Genomic DNA, 12,115 nt, shown 5'->3' with positions numbered 1-12,115 from the left:
GATAGAATGTTAGTCTCGAGCTTTTTTCTAATAGCATCGATAATATCTTCCACACATTTGCTTCTGTCATTCGGCATTTTTAAATTATAAAACGTTTCGAGGCAAACTGTTCGATGACAAGCTCCAGAGAAACGTAAGCTGCTACTTCATACGTTGAAGATTCGTTTTTTTTTTTTTCAATGTTCCTTTAATTGGTTAGATGGAGTGGCACTGATTTAGTGAAATCCATAAACATAAATAAAGTATTATATATATTTCTTTCTCTAGGAATCACTTGGTATCGAACGCAAATTGAGTTCAAGAGCCTAATATCTCCCGAGCGCGTTGTCACTCAGCTATGGTAATTCAGTTCTCGATTTCATTGACACCATCTATTCAACTAATCTCCAGCGCCACTCGCAAAAGTCTTTCAACTCGATGTTCAGGTTCAGTCCCTAAGGGTTTGGAAAGTTAATTAGATAGAGATTAGTATAAATTCAAAAGTCAGTGTTTAATTCCTTCAATTAATTTGTTTAGTGAATCAATGCACGAGTAATATTGTCACACACACATATATATATATTTAATGATGGTACAGATTGATAGGGCCAATTGTATGGAAAGGTTTTATGTCGTTCACGATTTCATGTTAAGATTTGAACTATATTCTAATCATTTGTCACTTTGTGGTGTATATATAATAAGCATTACTAAATATAATTAAAAAAATATATTTTTTACATAAAAAAACCCTATGTCTCATTAAAATATGGAGTTCAATTAATTGTTCAATATATTGAAAATCCTTTTTCAGGCCAAATGCCCCTTTGGCAAAAATGTTTTTGAAAAATAATCCACTCATGCATCAATTCACGAGTTGAAAATGTTACTTACTTGATACTCCTCTGTTATGACCATAAAGCTATTATTGGCGGAGATTACAGCATGATGAGGATGAATCCAGGTGAATTTTGGGAGGATTATCCTCCGCACTTAATTTGTCGAAAGGCCGTTGGATTCGTCCTTACTGTTTTTGAGCCAGCTTGACCCTTATCAATCGAAGGAAAAACTATATACAAAAAAAAGGTAAGTAATTATAATTTTTTGTTATATTATATTTTCTCATGATTTTTATGACAGCAAAGATGTGGCCTAGTTTCGGGTGAGGGATCTGATTCTCCAGATTTGTTCACAGCAATAACTCTAAACTGATACTATTTTCCTTCACTTAAACCTGCAACACGAGCCTCTAGATCATCAATTGTTATAACACAGTTATGATCATCGGTTACAAGAGCATCAAAACCGTCTCCCAACTTATCTTTTTTTTGAATAATATAATCGCTGATTGGTCGACCACCATCATTCTTGGGTTTGGCCCATTTAAGAGTCACATACTTATTGTCACAGTCTGCAATAATGGGTTCACCAAGTTGACTGGGAGGTTCTGAAATGAGGGAATCGCATTTAAAATCACTTTTCCTCTTAATACAATCTTTACTAATTATACAGATTTTCCAGCAAAATAGGATATGTGGTAAAAACCGGATTGACCTTCTTTCTTTATGGCAGATACTTCAAATTGATCGAGATGGCCGGGCATCAAACCCTTAGCAGTAGCGTTGCATCCACTTGACTGCAAGAAGAACAAGTTCTAGTTAAAGAGTTATCAGTAACTACCTCAAATTAATCACCGTGCAAGCTATAACCCATTCTCCAGAATCTCCATGTATCTGACTATATAACCTGTAATGGGAGTACCACCATTATCTAATGGAGGTTGCCAACTTTATTTGGCATATTCTGCACGCACCTCATCGGGTTGGAGAGACCTAGGTGCTAGAGGCACATCCAAAATATTGACTTTCATGAGGCCTCAAAAGTACCAGATTCACAAGTTAAACAAATGGTATATATTCCAGTGTCCTGGTCTCTATTAGGCTGTAAAAATATAGATATAGTTAATCATTTATAAATGAGGATGTATATGTTCTGAGGATACATGCCTTGGGTATATTCAAAACGGTATTTTTCTCGGTATAGATAGCGTTTTTGCTCTATAATTCAATAGATATGTCTTTATCTGTTGGGTTAGACGACCATCTCGCAGCCATTCAACTGTAGGTGCAGGCTCCCCTTCAAACCACAAGTCATATCGAATTAGACGGCCCTTCTTAAGAGTGATGTCATGCATCCCATCGCCTTTCAAGTGAAAAGGATTTGAGGGTGGAGAGGGCATGCTAGGACCACCTTTATTGACGGCGCGTACTCTGAACTGAAATTCACATCCTTCAATAAGTCCATCTTGCTTTTCTTTAACGAGATTTCCCATGCTTTCAACTTCTGCAACAGTAAGAGACTTTCCTTCTGCCCAATCGGTCATATTCTTGTCCTTGTACTCGATAACATACTGTGTAATGGGTGCAACACCGTCATTATCTGTTGGAGCCAATATAAGCTAAGCAAATACAGGGCTCCAATCGACCACATTGGCCTGACCATATGGATCAGTCATCTACAGAGAAATAAGGATATTAATATTATTCGTAGTGCATGTTTTTCTTTGTACATCTACCCCATGGATCTTTTGTAAGAATGGCATCTCCCGACATTTTGGTAGGATTGGACTGTCCTATTTTGTTAGCTGCACAAACTCTAAAGCTATATTTGTGGATTGGAGTTAAATGATCCACCTTATAAGCTCTTTCTGATCCCGTGGCAGTTTGACCGACTGTAGTCCAGTGTGAATTTCCGGATGTTGTATCCACAGCTATTATAATGATTTTTTGACGTCTGTCCCTCCATTATCCTTTGGAGGACCCCAGTGAACAGTCATATTATCTTAGAAGACGGTGTCCATGTAAACATTGATTGGAGGTATTGAAGCATATTAACATTAATATGAGTTTCATCAGAGCCTTGGGCATTCTTCATAATGACCTTGTAGGTTCCCCATTTCTCTCTCTTTGGATTGATGACGTGTAATTGAATACTATCTCCATAAACGGTAAGCTGAACATCTTTTGTAGTCTTGAGGATTTCCCCATCATTTTCTACAAATATCTCAAGCTCTTATTGTTTCCCCTTTTCTTGATAGGGGATAGTCATATTACATTGTTTTTTAGCAACATCGGTTATGGGCCCAACATCCCCAATTCTAGGAGCCTCCTTTCCATTGATGACAGTAAATGCTGATTTTGATTCCGGAATCTAATCTCCTTTGTTTGATGGTGTTTTGCATATTACCGTTCCATTATCCTTCATGTCTGCTTTGTTGATTATGAGTTAATGTTTTCCATCCTCAAGATCCTTTGTCTCGATTCTAGCTCCAGGAATATCATTGATGTTGGCTCCATTTCTTAATTAGAAAAGAAAAGAATGCATAAAATGTTTCCTGCCGCCATGAAAAAAGATAAAAGAAACCTAAAATGACCTTGATAGTCCTGTACATTTGAAAAAAAAAAAAAAAAAATTAGGAAGAGAGTGACATAACTGCTATGACAATTTATTAGATCAGCTATTGGCAGTTGCAAGAAGAAGGGAATAAAGACAAATGCAACTCCGTATATAGCAAGGACAAACAGACTGCAATAACTCAATCCCCTATTCTACTCGGAGTCCAGAAATGACTTAAACTCAAAACTCCGGACAGACCATCATTGTTACTCTATGTCATGATCTAGGATACTTACAAGTTATGATTTTATAATTAGAGATGTTGTCTTCTCAAGAATTAAAAACATTTTGGAAAAATATGAAGCCTGTTGAGATTGGCAACTAGAGATTTAATACAACTCTATACATACAATAAATTAATAGTAGAGGGCTCATTTTTAACAACAAGGGTGTGTAGCTAAAACTCCTGTAAAAAAAAAGAAGTACATTCTTTAAAACAATGAATGCCACTTTAATTGAGGTTCAACAACAAGTATTTACTCTTTTGATCACCAAGCTATCTCAGACAGAGCGCAGGTAAACTGCATCATCCATTATGTGAGTAGTGTCCTTTTAATTGTGAGATGTACTGAAAGCCTGGTGTGCCGTGGTTACCAAAATACAGAAAGACACAAAAAAATTATATTTTTCAACCACAACTATGTTTTTGAAATCTTTCTAGGATGCCAACTGTGCAAAGTTGTTTAAATTTGGCCATTTGGTCCATGCCATGGACTTGGTGACAAAAGTCACCAATATCATCAAAGGAGGGAACATATATATATATGTCACCGAAGGCTCATCACCTTTCTGCATGAAGTGGATGCCGATTATGAGGACTTACCTTACAAATGCATAGGGATATCAAGTGGATGAGTTGAGGAAAGTATACTGAGAAAAAGCTCAAAGATGAGAATTTTCTTTGTGACATGGCCCTTCTGACAGATAACACCGTGCATTTAAATAACCTCAACATACAAGGGAGATATCAAACAGGGTGGGATCAATATTCTAACTATCACCACTGCAAACTCTGGCAGTTCATAGAAAATTTGTCTTCCCGTCGTGCTAATTTGGCAAATTTCCCTACGTGTGCTGAGATGGAACTACGAATTACGCTATTAACAAACCCTGTTTCTGCGGGGGTGAGCGCACAGACATTGGAGCTAACGCCAAAGATTTTGTAGAGCTTTCATTGTAGTTCGTCATATACATTGTTAATTTTGAACAGTTCTTATTATTTTGGGCGGATTTTTAATTTTAAATTATGATAGGGAAAGTAAAGCTTACTTCTCTTTTGATATGTGCTATATTCAAGTTAACATGTTTGTCCCAGAAGTGGTTGAACCATGTAGATTGGTAACATAAATTTATTAAACAACTCCATCCAAAGTGCACGTACAACTATCTTCATCATTGAGGTAATGACTGCATGCTGGAACTTTTTATCTAAAATGTTTACTATTAGCTTAGCAGCTTCATTGGGTCTGGAGGTGGTACCGAATACCGGGGCAGTTATACAATCCATGAATCTTCAGGTCTCTAAAAGCTCTAATGATCCATTGGTATAGTATTCTTCTGTTGATCTCCTGATATGTGGGAACCCCAACAACTTCCCTTAAGCACATCGGTGGGACATAAACATGAATTGCTAGAAATTTAGTGATAGATCCATAAAAATATTTTAACCATTTTCTATACCAGTCTAGTGCAGCACATAGAGGAGGATATATAGTGTACATTTATGTATTGATGACGTAACGCCGTACGGTCCCAAAAACAATAAGTTCGGTCTCATTTAAAATTTGGACAAGAACGATTTTATAAATGAATTGCACAGGATGTCATCTGCTTTTCAAAGTTATGAAATACGTTTAAATGACGCCATATTAAGTAATGTGTTGATACATAAATTACATTTGTACAACTCATCAATCAGAGTAGTAGAGATAATCGGTACATATATTGCGACTGGAAAAAATTTGTCGATATTGTGAATATTAGAAATATTGGTAGATGAAAAAATCACAGTATTACGAAGTGTGAAAATAAAATTAGATGTTGGAGCAACCCTTCAGCCATACATTGAAGATCCATAATTCTATTATATTCCCTATTATAACATATTTAAAAATAATTGCTTATTTAGCTTAAATATATCACCAATCGTTTATAATTTGCGTCATTTCATACTTTGTTAATATGATTATTTTGATGAAATTTTCAAGTTAACGTAAATAATAGTCGTCAATATATTAATAACTATTCTCTAAATCTTAATCAACATTTGGCACCAACAAATATACAGAAAGCTAGCTTTCATATAGTATTTCCTCTCTCTTCTCACAGTCGTGGTTGAAAGGGGATAAAAAAATGTTAGTTGTAAGCATCACTCTATAGAATCATGGTGACTATATATAAACGTGAGGCAACAGGTGTCTTCTAAGGCAGTCTGGTTGGTGTTAGCTGACTCCTCTCAGTCCCCTCCCTCAATATTATCTTTGCTTCTCCAAGTTCTGATGAACCCAAATCCTCCAGAGATATTCGTATGAACATTTGAAAAAAGAAAATGTTATGAAAAAACTATGGGAAGCAAGTATGGCCCAGGCAAATAGTATGAATTCGGAAACAGAGACTGATAAGGAAAAGCTTATGGAAATTTAAAGAGGGATCTCAGAGTCCCAACTAGACTAAATTTTCAGCTTATATTTCAAAGGGAATTTTAATCTCCATACGTAAAACAAAATCATTATGTCAAAGTATCAAGGATGAGGGAATTAAATTCATTTTAAATACTCATATAAATCAAGATTGTCTGGAAATGCATGCTCCCATCACTGTAAATAATTCTCATCCATCCCCAGTGGAAGCCTTGAAAAGACTAAAAGTAATTTTAATTAAAAAAAATCACGTTCTTGTATTAAGAAATCCAGCTGTTGAAGAGGAGTTAAATGATGAGGATGATTGCGAAATAGTTACAAAATCAATAAACCAGTCATTACTTTTCGTCAAGTATACAAAAAAAGGAGCATGATGAAGATGCAATTGAATCATTGTAAGCTTAAGAAGATTCTGGACTTTTTGAAGCTCTTAAAACTGAAAAAGTATTACAGAATAATCATCTCAAGTTTCCAATGATTATGTAGAACAGGGTCTGGCTTATATAGCAGGATTTTTGGGAAAAAAAATTTATAGACCTTTATCCAAATATAGGGGAAAAGACATGTGACTTCGGATTTTGTTATGAAACGTCTATCTCTTGGATCAAACTGGTTTTGAAGGGAGGCCTTACGATTGCAGTAAACATCAATTTCTTCTAATAAAAAAATGTATTTCTAATCCGAAGCCAAGAGTGTGTTAATTTAGTTAATTGACTAAAAACTACAGCAAGGTTAGACAACTCTTCATCGACAAGGACAAATAATTAAGTCGCTGAGTAAAGGATGACTTATAATAAAATCAAGACCAAAATGAGTCCTCCTGGCACTAAGTCAACGATTAGTTCTCGTTGCACATAAATGAGGGATAATTATTGTAGTGTAGAGTCCAGGATAAGTTATTATAACTTCAAGTCCAGGAAGAGTCCAGTGGGTACCAAGTTAATAAGTTCTTGTAGTACACCCTGGAGGAAGAGTTAACGTAGAATCGAGTCTATGATGAATTATTACAATATCATTGGTCCTGGAAATTCAGGTTTGAAAAGAAGAGGGAGGGAAAGCTTATTATTAATATTAGTGAGCTACATTTAATTTATTTAACGACTTACAAACAACTTCACTGTGTCAGATCTGTCCAGGTACTGGACCTAATATACAACAGAGCTTTCATTGATATGGACCATTCCAGTTCCAATGATTTCTAATCAAAAGTGATAATAATCAAGGATCTTTCCACTCAGTTCATATTCACAGAATATTGAAATTTCTCTTCTCTCGTTTTTTGTTTGTGTCCTAGTTGGAAGATCCACAGCCAACCCTTCTCTTCCTTATCTAAGAATTAATTGGTTAAACGTTAATCCAAATATAATGCAATTATATAGCAATATATAATTGATGATTATTATAATTCCACTTTCGATAAAAACTTATATGAAATATTTATTACTCTAAATAATTTTTGGTAATAAAAATGTACTTCTTAACTTTGATGACTTTCTAACAACACATATACTTTTTTTTATTGATATTTATGTAATATATATTACAGAAATATATACACTTATTCCATATTATTGATAAAATTATGTACTTTCTATAAAAAAAAGTTACAGAGTGTGAATCTATATTCTTACATAAATATATTAAAATATATATTTTGTTTATCTATACGAAATATGTAAAAAGTACTTCGTATATTACTATTTGCGTACTGAATGCACAGGTAGTACATGCTTATCAATGTTTTATAAACACCGGAAACGCAACGCCTCGTGGGATAATTGATGTGATTTATCACCTTCCCACGTGCTCGTAAGAGACGAGCAGAATAATCTAAATTTATAATAATTAAAAAAGAAAAACACATACAAAAGAGATCAATATATATAAATCAAATATCTCCCCTCCTTCTTTCCTTAATTAACTGGGTAAAGAGCCCTATTGTTTAATAACGTCGAGACCAGGCAGTCGGAAGGACTCAACCTCTTCTAATAATGGAGCCAGATATCAGCCTCTACTACTCTCGCTACAGGGGCAATACAAGTGCAAAAATAAAAGAAGTGGGAGGAGTTCTTAATTATAGTTGCAAAAAAATCACACATCCGCTCTTCAGGGGTATCTCGACTCTTGTTGGTAAAGATAGAATATGTTGCTAATTTATATTTAAAGCATTTTTTTTCTTTGTGTCGCAAAAAGGATTTTGGAATACTACGTGCAGGCTCACATTTCAGGAGTTCCAGTCTAGACCAAGCCTCTCCATTCTTCTCCTCACAAGGACTTCGGGGTTAGTACGTTGTTGACAGTTGAATACGGCTCTTCTAATTTTCGGATTTTTTTAGACAGCGAAGAGGAATGGAATCGGAGACCCGTTTGATGCATGGCCCCCAAGCTGTCAAAAACTTTTTCGAGCAGTTCATAATGGTATAAAGTCTTTCATATCCACTTCCCCCAGGCAGAGGAACTGACAAGCTGAATATAAGTAGACCTCCTTGGGAAACTCATCTTTACACGTCAGTCTCGGATTAAAATTAAATTGCTTGTTAGGGCCGAAAAGGGGAAGCATGGAATTGAAAATACCACTCCATGATGATCCCATGTCTCACCAATACGGTCCGCATTTTTAACTAACTGAAAGGTGTTCCGTTGGCCCATACATACTCTGTCCAAGAAGTTGTATTTAGTAACTTTTATATACTTTTCATTAATTTCTTTTAGCCCAGAAATTTTCACAATGAAGGAGTCTTTTGATCCAGGAGAAGTTTAATGTTTGCCACATAGACTATACTGAAAAATAATATTCATTTAATGCTACACTTAACATTAAAAGGTACAAGATATACACTTTTTATACAGAAAGAATATATCAGAGTAATCAAGATCAAGATATAGAAGTTTCATTAGTAAATAAAGAAACACACTCCAGCCTGAAGACAAGTTCATTTAACTTTCTTAGATCGACAGTGAGCCTCAGTTTTTCTCCCTTGGCAACGATTGACATAGGGTGGATCTATTCGGTGGGCTTAGAAATCTTCTGGATGACCACTGGCAATTTTAGTTCATCGACCATGTTCTTTTACCTACTCGGAAAGAGGTAGAGGGATAGAACTGGGACCTCTAACTTTGAAAGGAACGGCATTGGGCTTGAGGTGCATGACCTTTAGATGTTTTTCTCCGTCGGAGACGTTGGAATATTCTCAGAGGAGGGATCCTTTTGGTGGTGAAGATACTTTCTGTTTGGGTATTTCACTGTTTGCATGCCAATGACGAAAGTGTTTACTGTATCGGATAGCTTTTCGATTTCAGAAACCCAAAGGTTTTGTTAGAGGTGATGGTAGCGCATCATCCAGTCTGTGTATGGCTGCTAGTGCAGGGAAGGGTGTTTGCAGGTTGTGTGTTCGGATGTGGTTCATTTCCTTCATTTATTACTTTAAGATTATTTTCATGAATGATGATCCTCAGAATTTATCCTCTTGTGTCGATGTGTCTCCTACTCCAAATTGCAAAGATGCATGATGATTGAACTGACATTAACGGGAAGGATGTTAATACTAACAAAGTCGTAGTTTACTCCCTGGCTCCTATTAGCATTTTTACCAAAAGCTTGTATCATGGAAAAAAAGAATGGATAATCATCACCTGTAAGAAACTTCAACTTTGTACCTTGGTATAACTTTTTTTTACTCATTATTTACAAAAACAATTGTTTTAATTTTTTTATATATTAAACACAACATTCTTCAATAATACTGTAAAAGCCTTAGGTAACTGAGTTCTTGTGCATCGAAATTTATATAATAGAACTTGTATTTTTGCAGTTATTAAATTCATTTCTGCTTGATATGGGAAAAATAAGAAAAATCTTTTTGCACAAGATGCAACTTAAAATTGCAAAAAAAAACAACACTCAATCATATGATCTATTATTTTAATTATATGTGTACACTCGAAAAAGAAAATTTTGGGAAGTGTCCAGTTTTGGTTTACAGAGAACCACGTTCCCTCTTTCAATGTTTAACCATTTACAGTATGTCCGAAAATTAATGGTGGAATTTATAAGTCGTTATTATAAATAATACATGGAACTTCATCAAAACTGATGCGTACACATTCTATTTCCAAAATCCGCATAAAATAATATATATATATATGCCATTAAATTATTTTATCAAAAATAAAGATTATTGTTTTTACTATACGAATAGCAAAATATATCTTTTTGAAACCTCAAATTCATGTTTTTAAGATTATTTTAAAATTAGTCAATATTTTTTCATATTTTCATCTTTTACATTTTAAAAGTTTAAAAAATGGTACAAAGTCAAAATTACATCATTATTAAAACTTTTCAACTGTTTATCATATACTCAAATACGTTTTGCATTTGGGTTTCTTTTTATCCAGTTCACTACCATGTTATAAAAAGGATGTTCGCTTACAAAACGGATAATTAACTTTTTCACTAATTTTTTTTTTTGTGTATAAGAGTGACTTTAAATTACCAAAACCACCATTGGTGGAATGAATGTTGGCAAAAAGAACATTTTTTTTTATAAAAAAATGGTTCTAAAAGACACAACAAAAATATTTATTTTCCTGAAACTTTCAAAAAGAAATAAAATTATTCAGAAAATTTATATATGTACGTCAATGATCAATCAAAATATTACCACCTCAAAAAACTACAGATAACAAGTAAAATCCCTCGCTACCAATGCATGAAATGATAGCTTGGAATAAGGCTTATGCTTACTTAATTAAAAAGGTTTCCGACTTGGAGAAATAAAGTTGAACTAAACTTTTAAGTTTTAATAAGAACTTGTTTTTTTACACGCAGATTTACTTACGTGTTTATTAAAATTGAAAGTATATATTGTATCAAAAAATGTATTAATAGGATATGCAAAATTCCAATATTCTGTTAGTCATTTTATACATTAATGTTATATCAATAAAGTTGCATGCATTAATGTAAATAAATTTGCAAACATAGCCAATAGTGTTTTTATGTGGGGGATCAAATATCCATTTCGTCAATTGATGTATTTTTATCAATGATGATGATACTATAGTATATTAGTCCAATAATATGATTTTTCTAGTCGGGGTCCATTATATCATGTTTATAGAGAATGATCCACTGAAATCTAAACTCTTTGTAATTCAATAATTAATGAAGGTTGAGTGATTAATATAAATATAAATTTTGATATATTATAACATAAATAATTAGTTACACAACAAAACAAACGTTAGTTCTCTAACTTACGCACAAGTGGAGAAAATGAAACTTGAACGTGATGAACAAATTTCCATACGTGCACTCCAAGCACATAGGCGTTTCTATGACCATGGTCTACGTCGTCAGTAAGTCTCAGTCAAAACTCCTAAACTGGACCCTGAAGAGTTAAAGAAAACATCTTATACCAATCTCCTCAAGTCCATGAGGGACCATGCATGAGATCTTGGAATTAATTGATTAAATTATTTAATAATCTAGTTAATTGATAAATTATATCTTGTTGAAGTTTAAAACTCCAAGCTTTAAAATGTGAATGAGTCACTCGTTAACAGAACTGTAGTCAAGTACAGATTTTCTGAGTAAAGTTGGAGTCATCAATGTCGGTCCTAAGTCTATTAAAAAAGACACAATTCTGTACTGGAGTACCATCTATGCTGGTTTATACATAGACATTTCAACCACTAGGCTGTGAGACTCATTTTCATTGGGGGCCGAATACAGCTTACACTTAAACTTAAGTGGCCTGTCAGTAAAATCATTACAAAATTACATTAAATTAGCAATCATCGAGACCTCATGACATTTGTTTCATTTTGTCTCAAAAGTGGTTCCCGTTGTATAAATGGTTGATTGTATTATCCGTGAAAAGTACGGCCAAGAACTCTGCCCTTTAGATTGGCTTGTAGCAACATATTCGAAATACAAACAAAATCTGAAAATTGAATATATTATTTCTAAAGTCCAAGGGATAATTCTGGATATTCTGATAACGTGCTTCAATTTACATGCGATACTTTCCGTAGTA

General features: G+C 34.1%; 2 long non-coding RNA genes across 2 annotated transcripts; both read right to left on the bottom strand.

Annotated features, from left to right (window-relative positions):
- Positions 1 to 1,301: 1,301 nt before the first annotated feature.
- On the bottom strand, positions 1,302 to 3,336 carry LOC121120187 (uncharacterized). Its single transcript, XR_011784364.1, has 5 exons — positions 2,555 to 3,336; positions 1,986 to 2,494; positions 1,674 to 1,920; positions 1,481 to 1,615; positions 1,302 to 1,426 (listed from the first exon to the last, which is right to left on the bottom strand). It is a non-coding gene; the product is annotated as an uncharacterized lncRNA (long non-coding RNA).
- Positions 3,337 to 6,105: 2,769 nt separating this feature from the next.
- LOC139907702 (uncharacterized) lies at positions 6,106 to 7,403 on the bottom strand. The gene is made up of 2 exons (XR_011784436.1): positions 7,181 to 7,403; positions 6,106 to 7,095 (listed from the first exon to the last, which is right to left on the bottom strand). It is a non-coding gene; the product is annotated as an uncharacterized lncRNA (long non-coding RNA).
- Positions 7,404 to 12,115: the final 4,712 nt, after the last annotated feature.

Source organism: Lepeophtheirus salmonis, chromosome 1 (assembly GCF_016086655.4).
Source record: "Lepeophtheirus salmonis chromosome 1, UVic_Lsal_1.4, whole genome shotgun sequence".
Taxonomy (NCBI): domain Eukaryota; kingdom Metazoa; phylum Arthropoda; class Copepoda; order Siphonostomatoida; family Caligidae; genus Lepeophtheirus; species Lepeophtheirus salmonis.
The sequence above is the reverse complement of the archived record's forward strand: the minus strand, read 5'-3'. Positions and strand labels throughout refer to the sequence as shown.